Source organism: Pipistrellus hanaki, assembly GCF_964339955.1.
Source record: "Pipistrellus hanaki genome assembly, chromosome: 5".
Classification (NCBI taxonomy): domain Eukaryota; kingdom Metazoa; phylum Chordata; class Mammalia; order Chiroptera; family Vespertilionidae; genus Pipistrellus; species Pipistrellus hanaki.
The window spans coordinates 34,331,024-34,343,226 of NC_140507.1; the positions used below are offsets into that span (position 1 = coordinate 34,331,024).

A 12,203-nucleotide genomic window follows, 5' to 3' on the forward strand; every position below is an offset into this window, starting at 1 on the left:
ACATCTACACAATGGAATACTACGCTGCTAAAAAAAAAAAAAAAAAAAAAAAAAGGAATTCTTACCATTTGCATCAGCATGGATGGAACTGGAGAGCATTATGCTAAGTGAAATAAGCCAGTCAGTTGAAAGAAAAATACCACATGATCTCACTATTTGTGGATAATAAAGAACATTATAACCTGATAAGCAAAAAGATAGATACAGAGGCAGAGAAGCATTGAACAGACTGTTAAATTAAACTGGGAAGGCTGGTGGGATTGGGGGAGTGAAGGACTTGAATGCATGTATATAAGCATAACCAATGGACGTAAGACATTGGGGGGGAGGGGTATTGCTGGGGAGTAGAGGAGGCCAGGGGAAGGTCAATGGGGGGAAAAAAGGAGACATATATACTACTATTTGTAATACTTTAAACAATTAAAAAAAAGACTGAAAGGAAATATACTAAAATATCAACTAACTCAGTGGGTGGGAAGGAGAGGTATTGGGTGATTATTTGGGATGATTATTTTTCTATTTTGCCAATTTTTTTCAGTGAGCATATACCACTTTTCATTTTAAAAATTATTTAAATATTGACACCTCAATATTTAAAAAACAAGTCTAGGCAAGGATCAACAGTGACTTTTATCAAGGTTCCTATGAAAATGAAACGAATGACAATGGAACATAATACAAATATGTGAGTTTTAAAATGTTTTATCATATGAACAAAAGAATATATGTGTAAACCAATCATCCAACTTAAGAACTAGACAATACCAATACCAATTAGCTATGTGCTTCTTCCTGATTCCATCCTTTATCTCCACACAAGCAGCCTTTATTCTCAAAACTGTTATTACTTTGTTCTTATTCCACAGTCTTACCATAAATTCTTAAAACAATATATTGACTATCATACTGGATTTAGTATTCTCAAACTTTTTTTAATCTGAACTTTCATGGATGACTCTTTGGAGCATAAGCTTTTGAATTAATGTTGACTGTATATCCAGCTCTAGCTGCTTTCTAAGTATTATATCAATATGTGATCTTGGGAAATTATTTTCCTGTCAAGCCTCAGTTTCCTCTTCCATAAAAGTGGAATAATATCTGTTTCAAAAGGTTGTTGTGAGAATTAAAACAGAATATACAAAAAGCATAGTTCCCAGTATATAATAGGTGCTCATAAATGGTAGTTATTGTTGGTTACAATTAGTTATGATTTATAAAGATTTGAAAAATTAAATCCTTTTGCTTAATGGAAAAATAACACCTTGCTATTAAGAGTTTCCTTTATATTAGGCCCTGAGAAAATTCCTTATTAGCAAGTCAGTCTGTGAACAGTCAATCTCCATAGCCACCACAGAAGTAATTCCAATAGTTTGTCTGATCGATCCTTTGACTTTGCACATATGCTTTTACAGAGGTGACTCATGTCACATTAACTCAGTTTACTAGGAAATAGTCTGAATCCATATAACTGTTTCTTCCAGGTAATTGAAAAGCTGACAAGGCCATGTCTGATGAGATAAGATTCCATGTTTGCATTCAGGAGTGAAGGATTTTAGTATACTGACTTCCCAAAACTGACTGAGGCTTTTATGGTGTCTTTGCCCTGACTATGTATATCCCCGTCTCCACATGTGGAAAGACAGATAGAAGAACATAATAATGAAGAACGCTAGCTCGAGACCTGGGCTCAGGACCCAACTTTGCTGCTTATTAACTGATGCTGGACAAGTACTGAATTTCTCTGATACCAGTTTCCTCACAGGTAAATTGGAAATAACAATAACACCCTGTAAGGTAATTATAGTCCTAAGGAGATGACTGTTCTAATATTAATTCCTTGAATTTTCTTTCTTAACATGCTCTAAATCAGCAATTTTCAACTCTTTTCAACTCATGGCACACCTAAACTAATTATTAGAATTCTGCAGCACACCAAAAATACATTTTTTTATCTGACAAAAAAAGAAGAAGTATAATTTGTATTCATTCACACATGATGGCTATTGTTGTGTTGGCTGTTGTCATTTTTTATTTGACAATCTAAAAGAAAAGAGGTCAGTGCCCCTGACTAAATAGTCAGGTATTGATGTTTTTAAAATTCTTGCAGCACACCCAGTTGAAAATTGTTTTGGGTGACTAAATTAAAAAGTATGACTAGATCATAAAGTAAGAGAACTTCTTTAAAGTGGTTTTTAGCTGTTAATATTCCTTTAACACATAATGCTTTGGGTATTAACTCAGGTGTTAATAAGAGCTATTTTATTTTTCAAGGAAGGAATACGCAGACTTAGCAGAAAAAAAAAATGCTGAAAGAAATCCTGAAGCCTGGCTCTTCAGCAGCAAGGCACAGTGAGTAGAAGTAAGCAGAGAGCCCTAACCCGTTTGGCTCAGTGGATAGAGTGTCGGCCTGCAGACTGAAGGGTCCCAGGTTCAATTCTGGTCAAGGGCATGTACCTTGGTTGCGGGCACATCCCCAGTAGGGGGTGTACAGGAGGCAGATCCATATTTCTAACTTTCTATCCCTCTCCCTTCCTTTCTGTAAAAAATCAATATATATATATATATATATATATATATATATATATATATATTTTTTTTTTTTTTTTTTTTTTTTTTTTTTTTTAAGTAGTAGTAAGCAAAGACAATCCATATTGAGAAGAACAAGGAGGGAACAGCAAAGGCACTGAGGACTCAAAAGGACACATTACATTCAGGCTGCCATTTCACACACCACATCATACAGCAACTTTATTGATGTACCATAGTGGGGCTGCTTATGAGGAAATGTTCCACAGAGAGGTTGAACAAAAGTTTTCAAAAGACAACTAAGACAACCCCTATACCAGACCACCACTTCCTACCTCTTAACTCCCTCCTTCCATAATCAATGGCAATGAATTCTTTACCCTTTCTCCTTGCTGCCCACTCCCCTTCTTAATTCTGGATGAATTCTAATACTCTTTTTCTCATATCAGCGCCACTTCCATTCACACCGATTAGATCTTTCTGCAGGATCAGCACCACTTCTGCTTCAAGAAATAAAAGCTTTGACAGCATTCACACAAGAAGGGGGTTGCTGCCCCAGCTGCATAAATCTGGAAACTTGGTAAAAACTGATGGGTGGGTAGGAAAATTTTGAAAGCACCTTCAAAGCAAAAGGCAATTGCCTTATAAAGAACTCATGTAAACTCTTAATAAAAATACTAAGAAACCACTCTAGCCGGTTTGGCTCAGTGGACAGAGCATCGGCCTCCAGACTGAAGGGTCCCAGGTTCGATTCCGGTCAGGGGCACATGCCCGGTTGCAGGCTTCATTCCCAGTAGGGCAGGAGGCAGCTGATCAATGATTATCTCTCTTTACTGATGTTTCTATCTCTCTCCCCCTTTCCCTTCCTATCTGAAATCAATAAAAATATATTTTTAATAAATAAATAAATAAGAAATACTAAGAAACCAAGTTCAGAGAACACAAAGAGGACTTCAACTTTACTACTAATCAAAGAAGTATAATGAAATTTCATCGATTATCAGAAATATGCCAAGCTTTTTTTTAAAAAATTATATTTCTCATTATTTGGAATGGTATGATGAGAGGTACACTTTGCTACTAGTGAGAATTTAAATGAGTATAACCTTCCAATAAAGCAATCTAAAAACTTTATACATATAACCCAGTAATTCCACTTTTAGTAAGCCCGTTTAAAAAGAAAGAAAGAAAAACAAGAACTCTTATTAGAAATTCAGAAAATTTATACATTTCAAGGCTCATCAAACTTTTAATAAAAAAAAAAAAAAGATGTAATACCCATGCTTGATATTAGGTAACACTGAAGTAAGAATCTGTTCTTTTTCTTACCACACCCCTGTGAAACAGAAGAGATCCTTCCTCCTCTGTGAGTGGTTCAGGCCTCTGGTTTAGCACTTCACCTGATTTGTATCATACTTAGTTGTGCCCAAGTCTGATTGCCTCACTGCATTGTGAATTCCCTGAGTATAAATTTGAGGTCCCATCCAGCTTTATACCGTATCACTAATCACCTCTCAAGTACACCCTGCCCCCCAGTACTAATAGCAAGACACAAACATTTTTGTTAAGTTGAATCACTATACAAAGCAAATTAATCAATGGCTTCAGAGATAGTTTTATACACATAAAGACATCTGACCCTAAAAAGTTGCTCAGTGGTTAGAGCATAGGACTGCTGACCGAAGGGTCTGAGGTTTGATTTTCGGTCAAGGTCTCATATCTGGGTTATAGGTCCCCCACCACCACCACCATGCCCCCCACCGCCCACAACCTTCCACTACCTCTAAAAAAAACAAGACAAAACAAAAAACAACTCAACTTTCAGGCAGCAACCCCAGGTCACATCCCTGATTCTAAAAGGCTCCAGCCTAGCAATTGCTCAATAAAGCTTTGTTTAGAAAGATTTTTTTTTTGAAAACAAGGCAAACACAAAATTTATAACTGACCTAATTTTACTACAATTTGGAATAAACTCAATCCCAATAGATTATAGGAATGAGGCTTAACAGAAAAAAGAAAAACCCTATCTATTGAATGGACAAGTTAAGTGAAAAGATGGGAGAAAGACATCAGCTCTGCCTGAAGCCTATAACAGACTTCTCAATTACTATACAAACTTTCTTTTTTTTGCTTAAGGTTACTTAATTATATTTCCAACATTTGCATCTGAAAGAGTCCTACATACTACAATGGGGTAAGCATACAGTTATTTTACAGTTGGAAAAAACTGCCTCATATTAATTCATAAAACTCAAGTTACTGGTACATTTGTTGTTCTCCAACTGCCTATTATTCCGTTTCATACTGCCCACACTACAACCACATTAAATTGCTTGCTTTTTCCTGTACATCCTTCACATTCTTCTATTTATGTGATTTTTGTCTACTGTTCTTTTACATTAATGCCCTTCCCTCTTAATCTCTAATCACATTTCCTCTGAAACAGCAAGGATTTTATCTGTATGTCCCTTAGTAGATTTGACCTTGTATTACAGTTATTCATGTGCATATCTTATCTACTCAACTGCTCTGTGTCTGGACTTGTGTATCTCCCCACAGGTCAGTCTGCCTCCCAAATCCATGTTATTTCTATTAAACCTATGCTATTTCCCAAGAGCACTGAGTGAACACCTCTTTAGTTAGGTATCAATAGCAATATATTTAATCTAATTGTCCTGGGTATCACAAAAGCCACATTAATATAAGTGAGAGGACTGAATGGGGTGCAAATTACATTCAGGTAGGCAAATACATGTATATATTAAAGAAAAAAATCAATTTTGTCCAGTTAAAGAAATGATTTTTGCTGAGTCACCCAAGTCAAGTCCTTTTGTTAGCTCCACCCACCCACTTACCCACCATTATTTTCCCAGGAGATATCCATGAAGAGATAATCATTCCAGGCAGTGTCCTGACTCTAAGCCACACTCCTATGAATTAGCCCTGAGGTGTACACAGTTAATGCCTTCAGCTTCCCTAACTCTCCAATGATCTATTTCTCACTAGCTTATTCTTACCACTTTGACAATCAGATTGCTTTTCCCTGCCTTTCATCTTTCCCTTAACTCTATCTGGCTGACATCTTAACACCAACCTCACTGAGACTACGCAGGCAAAAATAATACTCAATAATAACAGCAGCTATCATTTATTGAATACCTATTACAAGCTAGACACAGTGTTAGGTACTTCATAAAGTGTCTCTGATTCTCATGACAATCCTAATGATGTCAGACTAATTTTACAAGCGAGGCACTTGGTCCCCAAAGAGGTAAGGCAATTTCTCAAATATTACCCAGATGACAAGTATTACAGCTCCACCTAGTTCCACAGCCCATGTTTCACTCTATCATACTGCCAAAAATAAAACAGTGGCTGTTCTCCCAGCTTCTACCCTGTCCCCAATCCCAACAATCTAATTCCACAGCAGCCTGAGTAATTCTTTATTCAAATATTAATTCATTATTTATTCAAATATTAATTCATTATTTGCTCAAATCCTTCCAATGGTTCCTCCTTTGCTCAGAAAATGAAGTCCTTACTATGGCCTAAGAGTCCTGTTCACTTGTCTCCTCCCCAATTACCTATCTGGTCTCATTGTTTCTCTCTCTTTTAGTTATTCCACCACAGCCACATTGGCTTCTTTGTCATTCCTCATACATACCAAGCCTGCTCACACCTTAGGGTCTTTGCACTTACTATTCCATCTGCTTGTAACACCCTCTCTTCTCCACCTCGGAATCTCTTAGCTTATTCCCTAACTTCTTTTCTCTTGCTCAAATGTCACCACTTATTTTTTTATTATTAATTGAATTTATTGGGATGACATTGGTTAACAAAACCATATAGGTTTCAAGTGTACAACTCTATAAAGCATCATCTACACACTGCATCATGCACCCACCACCCCAAGTAAAGTCTCTCTCGGTCCCCATTTTCCCCCCTTTTGCCAACCTCCACCTAGCCCCCATCCCTTTTCCCTCTATCACCACATTGTTTTTTTGGGTCTATATGTTATGTATTTATGTTTTTTGGCTAATTCTTTTACCTTCTTTCATCACCCCCAACCCGTTCTCTTCTGACAGCTGTCAGTCTATTTAATGTATCCATGCCTCTGTTTCTATTCATTCATCATTTGTTTTGTTCATAAGATTCCACATATAAGTGAGATCATATGGTATTTGTTTTTCTCTGACTTACTTCACTTAGCAAAATAATCTCTAGATCCAGCATGCTATCCCAAAAGGTATGATGTCCTTCTTTTTTATAACTGCATTGTATGCCACTGTGTAAGTGTACCACAGGTTTTTTTTTAATCCACTCATCTATTGATCTTGTCTGTTATAAACAATACTGTAATGAATACAGGGGTACATATATTCTTTTAAATTAGTATTTTGGGATTCTTAGGATACATCCCAGAAGTGTGACTACTAGGTCAAAGGCATTTTTTATTTTTTTTATTTTTTTAATATATATTTTATTGATTTTTTTACAAAGAGGAAAGGAGAGGGATAGAGAGTTAGAAACATCAATGAGAGAGAATCATCAATCAGCTGCCTCTTGCACACCTCCTACTGGGAATGTGCCCGCAACCCAGGTACATGCCCTTGACTGGAATCGAACCCGGGACCTTTCAGTCCGCAGGCTGACGCTCTATCCACTGAGCCAAACCAGTTTCGGCCATTTTTTATTTTTTTAGGAAACTCCATATTATTTTCCACAGTGGCTACACCAGTCTGCATTCTCACCAACAGTAAACAAGGGTTCCATTTTTTCCACATCCTTGCCAGCACTTGTTATTTGTTGAGTTGTTGATAACAGCCATTCTGGCAGATGTGAGGTGATATCTCACTATGGTTTTAATTTGCATCTCTCTGATGATTAGTGACTTTGAACATTTTTTCGTATGTCTACTGGCCATCCAAATACTTTGCAGAAGTGTCTTTTCAAATTTAAATTGCTACCTCTTATCTACCCCCTCCTTTCTCTGCTTTCTTTTTTCCTCCAAAATACTTATCATCAAATTAAAGAAATGATAACAATATCAGTATCCCACTATTGGAATATAAGCCCTTTAAGAACAGGGAGTCTGTACATTCTGTTTACTGTATCTGTTATATAGTAGGTTGAATAAATGATGAGCCTTAGTCTTTCTAGATGTTTAAATAAAAAAAATAGCAGGATACAAAATCAAAACCCAAAAATCAATATTGGTTTTTTTTATATAATAATAATGAATTCTCAGAAAGAGAAACAACAAACAATCCCATTTATCATTGCAACAAAAAAAATTAAGATAGCCGGGACCGGTTTGGCTCAATGGATAGAGCGTCGGCTTGGGGACTGAAGGGTCCTGGGTTCTATTCCGGTCAAGGGCATGTACCTTGGTTGCAGGCATATCCCCAGTAGGGGGTGTGCAAGAGGCAGCTGATGGATGACTCTCTCATTGATGTTTCTAACTCTCTATATCTCTCCCTTCCTCTCTGTACAAAATCAATAAAATATATATTTTTTAAATTAAGATACTTAGGAATAAACTTAACAAAGGAGGCAAAAGACCCATTCTCAGAAAATTATAGAACGTTGAAAAAAGAGATACAAGATATAAACAAGTGGAAGAATATACCATGTTCATGGATTGGTAGAATCAACATCATTAAATGTTCATACTACCCAAGGCAATCTACAGATTCAATGCAATCCCTATTAAAATACCAACAGCATACTTCACAGAGATAGAACAAACAACCCAAAAATTTATATGGAATCAAAAAAGACCCGGAATAGCTGCAACAATCTTAAGAAAAACAAAGTTGGAGTAATCACAATACCAGATTTCAAGTTATACTATAAAGCCACCGTAATCAAAACAACCTGGTACTGGCACAAGAAGAAGCATGTCAACCAATGGAACAGAATAGAGACCCCAGAAATCAACACAAGGCATTACACTCAATTAATATTTGACAAAGAAGGCAATGGAGTCAAGACAGTCTCTTCAATAGTGTTGGGAAAACTAGACAGGTACATGCAAAAAAATGAAACTAGACCACTAACTTAACCATATACAAGAATAAACTCAAAATGGATAAAAGAATTAAATATAAGTTGTAAAACCATAAAAATCCTAGAAGAAGCTATAGGCAGCAAAACCTCACACATATCTTGTAGCAATATGTTTATGGATACATCTCCTAGGGCAGTGGTCGGCAAACTGCAGCTCGAGAGCGAGATGCGGCTCTTTGGCCCCTTGAGTATGGCTCTTCCACAAAATACCACGTGTGGGCGGGCACATACAGTGCGATTGAAACTTCATGGCCCATGCGCAGAAGTCGGTTTTCAGCTCTCAAAAGAAATTTCAATCGTTGCTCTATTGACTAATGAGTTTGCCGACCACTGTCCTAGGGCAAAGACACTAAGGAGAAAATAAACAAATGGGACTACATCAAAATAAAAAGCTTCTGCACAGCAAAAGAAACCATCAACAAAACGAAAAGGAAGCCTACTATATGGGAGAACATATATAGCAATGATACATCTGATAAAGGGTTAATATCCAAAATATATAAGGAACTAATTCAGCTTAACAAAAGGAAGGCAAACAATCCAATTAAAAAATGGGCAAAGGACCATAATAGACACTTCTCCAAAGAGGACATACAGATGACCAGGAGACATATGGAAAAATGCTCAAAGTCACTGATCATCAGAGAAATGCAAATTGAAACAACAATAAGGTATCACCTCATACCTGTCAGAATGGCTACCATCAATACATCAACAAATGACAAGTGCTGGCAAGGATGTGGGGAAAAAAGGAACCCTAGTACTGCTGGTGGGAATGCAGGTTGGTGCAACCATTATGGAAAACAATACGGAGTTTCCTCAAAAAATTAAATATGGAATTGCCTTTTGACCCAGGAATCCCACTTCTAGGAATATCCTAAGAATCCTGAAACACCAATCAGAAAGAATGTATATACCCCTATCTTCATAGCAGCACAATTACAATAGCTAAGATCTGGAAACAGCCCAAGTGCCCATCAGCAAATGAGTGTATTAAAAAGCTGTGCTACAGTTATATCATGGAATACTATGCAGCAGTAAAAAAAGAAGAATCTCTTACCCTTTGAGACAGCATGAAGGGACCTGGAGAATATCATGCTAAGTGAAATAAGTTAGTCAGAAAAAGATAAATGTCACATGATCTCACTCACATGTGGAATTTAAGTAACAAAATAAGCTGATGAACAGAGTGGAACCAGACATATGGAAGCATGGAACAGAGTGTAGAATCTTGGAGAGAAAATGGGGGAGGGTGAGTGGGTGGGAGGTAATCAATCAAAGACCTTGTATGCATGTATGCATATCCCAGACACAGATAATAGGGTGCTGAAGACCTGGGGTGGAGGATGTGGGGGGAGGGGATGGGGAAGGAGGGGCATATGTAATACTTTGAACAATAAACATTTATTTTAAAATAAAATAAAATGATCTCAGAGACATTTTCCAGAAAGCAAAGGGAAGCTAAGCTGCCTTTGTCCTAGTCTGGATTAATTTAGCAAATTATCTCCCCCAAACAGTGCCTTTAGAGACTGCTCTAATTTTTCCAAAGTCGTGAATAGATAGTAATGCCATTGAGCAATGAGTGAGCAGCTGAGCCAATGTAACCAGTGTAGTACATATTATAAGAACATAAAACTTACAGCAAAGTTAATCAGACACATATTTAATGATATGCATAATTGTTATTGTGCTGCACAGTAACTAGGCATAAATGGTAGACACTTCATGTAAATGACTCTAATTACTTTTTTTTTTTTTTAACACAGGCAAACCAAGCATGTCTAGGATCAGATTCAGAGGAAAACAGGAAGGAGGGTAAAGCTGGATATTTAACTCTGGGAGGTCTCTCTCTTATTCCATACCCTTAGGCACTAGACTACTGGTCTCCCAACCTGGGTCATGTATCTTTGAGAGTAACTTTTTACACTCCATATTAAGAGAAGCTTCCTTTAAGCAAAGATTTTTTTAATTTAAATTCCTTTAAATTAAAAAAAATTAGGCTGAAGGCTATACAGCTTATAGGAATCAGAACAATCACTACTTCTGGCAAGGATGACAGGGTCAGGCAAGCTGGTAGAAAAACCAAATACACAGCAAACTTACCGAGGACCTATGCCAGGCACACCAGTAGGTGCTTTGCATAATTCCTCTCTAACTTCCCCACCCTACTTACAGCCCCAAATTCTGTTTCCAGGAAAGCAAAGAATGGGATAGTTCTAGTGAGGACTCCCTCCTCCAAATTCTCTCAAAAGGCCTAAAATGTCACCAGAGAGAGTACTTTAGGTTATTAACAAGCTAACACCACTAGGAAGATTAAGAGGAAGCTATTGTTTAATGCTATTTCTTTTGCTTCCTATTTTATTTAACCCACTGAAGATATATGGTCCCCTACTTTCTTATGGGTTTATCCAAACCTATCCAGCCTTTACAGCCCAGGCTAAGCCTAGCTTCTCAAACTCATTTCTTTCTGGACCTCATACTGAGTAGGTTGTTGACACACACAATACCAATTGGGTAAGCATGTTTGGAGAGGTACAAAGACAGTATCTTCTTTCTCTGGTCACCAAATGCCTAGCCCTGAAATTTTTTCAGCCATTGGAACTCTCTGCTAAAAATCAGACTAAAGAGCTGTCAAATTAAACTGCATCTAGAATCCCAGGCCTTCAATGCTCTTCTATTAAAAGGTGTTGATGACCAGATTTAGTCTTCACCTTTCATTGCATTTAATACTACAATGCTATTCATAAAGAACCTTAAAAATTATGACAAAATATTTGACCTAGTAATTCACTATTATGAGTAGTAACAGCACCTGAAAGTTCTTAAGTACTTACTGTATGCTAGGCACTGTGCTAGCCATTTTCCTTAAGATATCTCACAAAAAAACAAATAAGATCATTACTACTATTACTTGACAGACGAATAAAGGAAAGCTTGGAAACTAGCACAAGTGACAGAGGTGGGACTCAACCTCAGATTGATTGAACTCTAGAGCCCACCTTTCTTACTACCACCCAAACTAGAAATATATCCTGGGAAAATGACCCCAAAATATAGCAACAATTTTAAGCACAAGAGGCTCAGTGCCATGTACATGGCAACTTGAAGCATTCTAAACACAGGTAAGTAAATGGAGGCAATTTGGATTACAAAATATTACATAGGCATTAAAATATTTTTACAACTAACTTTTAGTGACTCGTGAAGGAAATGTTATGCTATAAATAGAAAAAATAAAATACAAAACTTTACATTAATCAGATCTCAACTATATAAAAATTGTCTGCACATGGAAAGACCTAAATTTACTGTTAAACTTAAAAAGACAAAAGAAAAAAGACAAGTTGCAGAATAATATAAGACCTTGGCCAATGTGGTTCAGTGCATAGAGCATTAGCCGGTGCACTGAAGGTCATGGGTTTGATTGTCAGTCAAGGGCACATAACTGGGTTGCAGGGCATATGCAGGAGGCAACCAATCAATGTGTCTCTCTCACAATGATGTTTCTCTCTCACCACCTCCCTACCCTGCTCCACCTCTTTCCCTCCCTTCCACTCTCTCTAAAAATCAATGGAAAAAAATATCCTCAGGTGAGGATTAACACACAC

The 12,203-nt window shown here is 37.0% G+C and overlaps 1 protein-coding gene across 2 annotated transcripts in view; it reads right to left on the reverse strand.

The window, feature by feature from the left end:
* The window catches only part of UIMC1 (ubiquitin interaction motif containing 1), a 67,222-nt gene that overhangs the window by 14,328 nt on the left and 40,691 nt on the right, over positions 1–12,203 (reverse strand). The window lies entirely within an intron of this gene.